The sequence below is a fragment of the Arvicanthis niloticus genome, chromosome 13 (genome assembly GCF_011762505.2).
Source record: "Arvicanthis niloticus isolate mArvNil1 chromosome 13, mArvNil1.pat.X, whole genome shotgun sequence".
Taxonomy (NCBI): Eukaryota; Metazoa; Chordata; class Mammalia; order Rodentia; family Muridae; genus Arvicanthis; species Arvicanthis niloticus.
The window spans coordinates 63406721-63410757 of NC_047670.1; the positions used below are offsets into that span (position 1 = coordinate 63406721).

General features: G+C 44.1%; 1 pseudogene; it reads right to left on the bottom strand.

The window, feature by feature from the left end:
* Nucleotides 1–678: 678 nt before the first annotated feature.
* On the bottom strand, nt 679–1120 carry LOC117719128 (V-type proton ATPase subunit F pseudogene; annotated as a pseudogene).
* Between the last annotated feature and the right edge of the window lie 2917 nt (nt 1121–4037).

Here is a 4037-nt window from a genome sequence, read left to right on the forward strand (position 1 = left end):
CCCCAACCTTCCTCTTGCTGTTCATCAATGTCGTGGTGGCCTCCAGCCATAAAATTATTTCTACTTCGTAACTATAATTTTGCTACTGTTATGAAAGTAAATATCTGATATGCAGGAAAACTCTAAATATTTTGAAATGGGATGAAGACTAGATGGTTCTTTGGTTGCCTTGGAAGGCTTGTGGCAGATATGGTAACCACTAGTCATGTGCCTGTGACATTGGTGTGGACCCCTCAGGTAAACAAGCTTTTCACTAGAGCAGAGCTGCTTCCCACCACATGACAGGCAGGGCAGGCTCAGGGCTCAGGATAGGGCACCAGACAGTTATCGGACAAGGCCAACTACCTCATTTGTGCAGCCCAGGTTGGAGCTGGAGCCCCGGGAGCTTTTTGCTGGCCAACACTCATGGCCCATTGTAGCCAAAGGGTGGGCTGGAAAATACTCTGTTGTTTGTTTTGTTTTTCTTTTTTCTTTTTTTTCTTTCTTTCTTTTTTTTTTTTTTTTTTTGGAGAGAATATTTCTTTAATATCAACAATGACACTGCTTAACAGCACAGGGAGGAGGTAGTGGAGAGATGGTTGGGCTTTCTTTCCCTACCCAGCCTAGACCTGAACAACAGAACCCAACAGCTTATGAGCCACTCAGTGAAGAGGAAGGGAGGGGCTGGAAACCAAGGCTTGAAACTTAAATAGAGGATGGCAAACCGGGAGAGGCCTGCTAGTGAGAGGAGGGTTGAGGGCTGAGAAGCCCTAGCGCAGGTCTTCAGCGGTGAACACGCCCTTGGCCCTGCGCAGGATGGAGTCTTTAGCTGCATCATAGGGGTGCTCCTTGGACGGGATCTCCAGGACAGCTGGAATGGACCTCTGGTGGGCATCAAGGGCATGCCGAACCATCTCTGCAATGTACTGGTTGATGAGAATGATGCCAATGTCATCCCTGTTTAGAAACTGCCTGAAAGTGTCTTCGATCTCATTGATGGTGGTATCCTTCTCCACTACCAGGAAATTAGGGTGGCGGTTCTTGTTAAGTTCCCCTATGCCGCCCAACAGGGAACCAGTCACCTTGTCCTCCAATCACCGAGGATTAGTTTACCCCTGCCGGCCATCCTGTCGGCCAGGCAGAGCGCTCGCTCCCCAAACCTGTTTTGTTTTTCAATACAAGGCTCTCAGTGTATCCCTGAACTTCCTCTGTAGACCAGACTGGCCTATGAACTCCAGAGATTTACTGGCCTCTGCCTCCAGAGTCCTGGGGTTAAAGGCAATTGCCCAGCTGGAAAACAAACTCTTTAAGGGGGAGTTCATTCTGGAGCCACTCCCAAGCAGGCCCAGGTTTAGCTAGTCCTCCCTTCAAGCACACCACTGAGCCATGGAAGGAGCAACCGGTGAGGCCTGAGCACATCTGCCACAAAGCCAGGAACTGCAAACGCTGCCTCCTCTATAACTGTCTACTCACCTGAATCTAAGCATGTCAGGACAACCAGCCATGAAGAACAAGCAAGATGAGCCCTCAACCTTCTCTCTACCTTAGAACTAAATGCAAACCAACAAGGGGAGGGTCTCCCACAATACAGAGCAAAAGATGCTGTCTCATAAAACAAAAGATGAAAAGACAATACCTTCACAGAGCAGGAAGGACTGACAGAGATTAGGACTTCTTAGAGCAAACCTTAGTAGACTAAGGGGGGTGGGGGGGGTAGGGGGAGTCCAACAGACAAGCACAAGCCTGCAACTTCAACGATTAACTGAAAAGCTATCAGACAGAAAGGACCTTCATACTTTTGGTTGTTTTTTTTTTTTCAAGACAGGGTTACACTGTGTAGCCCTGGCTGTCCTGGAACTCACTCTGTAGACCAGGCTGGCCTCGAACTCAGAGATCTGCTTCCTCTGCCTCCCGAATGCAGGGATTAAAGGCATCTGCTGCCTCCTGGAAGGACCTTCTTTATGGTGACTCAGATAATGTTTGTAGGAGGAATTAACTAAAATTCTAAAAGAATTGAACGAAGAATTCACATATAGTAGAAACTAGTGCTCAAATGATATAGCAAAATAAAAATGGATTCATTGCCCATATATAGTCAAGTTTACTGAAACAAATATCTTTTAAAATTACTAAGAGATACATGTTAGTGAAATTAAAAGTGAATTTAGTAGCAAGACATGGATTTCAGCCAGGAAACCAGTTTGGACTGTTAATGTCAGATCATATCAAAAATCTCAGAGGAACTCTATTGCACCTGTGAAGAAAAAAAGTAACATAAAATGCAAATTCTGTGATGTTCTTACATTGTGCAATTAGTGGATTTTAGAATCCAAAGAAAATGGATTATAATGTTAAAATAGATAATACTTAATGTCAAAATATATACTGTCACAATTTCCACCTGAAACAGAAAATGTAACTTACAGCTTTCAACTGTAAGAAAAAGGAAAGTTAATGCTAACAATCTGAAGGACAAAGGTAAAAGACTAAAGTGACAGGCAGTGCTGGCTCACACCTTCACCCACAGCACTGAGTCTCTAAACTAACCTGGTCTACAGAGCAAGTTCAAGGACAACCAGGGCTACACAGAGAAGCCTTGTATCAAAAACAGCAGCAACAAAAGGGGCTAAAGCATGGCCAGGAAGAACCATGACGTGAGCTGGCCATTGTGTTCTGTGCACATACTCCTAGAGCTATGAGTAAAGCAGAAGTATTGTGAACTTGAGAGCAGACTGGGCTACAAAGATGGGGGTTGGGGGAAAGGACATGAGATGGCATAAATAGGTTCAAATAAAGAATTATGATTGAATTAGATTCATCTGTCAAGAGCTTTTTAATCTGGTTGGTTGGTTATTATCCGCTTCCTATTTTTGAGATAGGGTCTCAATATCTAGCTAGCCTGGAACTCACTGTATAGCACAGGCTGGTCTTAAACTAAAAATCCTCCTGCTTCAGATTTTGCAGTGTAGAGAGAGATTACAGGCACATGTGACCATGCTCAACTCTTTTTACAATAACTAGTGACTTTTTAATTGATTAAAAATTCTGTGTATATTTGTGGGTTTGTACATATAAGCCCAGCGCCCATAGAAGCCAGAAAAGGGCTTTGAATAGCCTGGAGCTGGGATAACAGGAGTTATGAATTGTGGAATGTGTGTGCTGGGAACTGAGTTAAACTCCTATTCTAATCCAGCAGATGGTTCATTCCATCCGTCCTTCCTTCTGTAACTTAACTGTGAGAAACCTCTGTGCAGCACCTATCTCAATCCCCTTTGTGGCCATCTCTGGCCTCCATCAGGCAGAAATCTGGCCTCTGACACATTTACCTACAGCTTAGCTTTGGAGGCATCACTCACAGCTCCCCAGAATGCTGTCCCCTGCTAGGAGACATAACAAAGAGCAAGGAACAGGGCATTAGTGGGTTTTCCAAAGTTCTGTGTTCTCACAAAACAAATGCCTTAAGTAGTAGTCTAGTACTTTTCATTAGAGTCTGGGTATTCTTCACCAGAAGTTTGTTATAGTGTTGCATTGGTTTCCTTTCTTGCTGCGGTGACAAAATAACAAAGGCAACTTAAAGAGCTTACTTGGGCTCACTGTTTAAAGGTGCAAGGCATCATGGAAGGGAAGCTGATCATACTACATCCACAGTCAAGAAGTTAAAACAGGCTGGCGCACACCTTTAATCCCAGCACTTGGGAGGCAGAGGTAGGCAGATTTCTGAGTTCGAGGCCAGCCTGGTCTACAGAGTGAGTTCTAGGACAGCCAGGGCTACACGGAGAAATCCTGTCTCAAAACAAAACAAAACAAAAAACAAAAAAAGAAGTTAAAACAGTTTTATTCAATGTCCCCAGCCAATGGACCGGTGCCACCTACAGTTAGGGGTGGATCTTAATTACCCTGATCTAAATAGACTCTCTCACTGACATTTCCAGAGAGTTATCTCCTAGATAATGAAAGATCCTGTAAAGTTGATAATACCACCACAGATGCTTACTTTTTGTTTGTTTTTTGGCAGAATCTAGCTGCCCAGATTAGTCTAGGCCTCACTATGTGTAGCC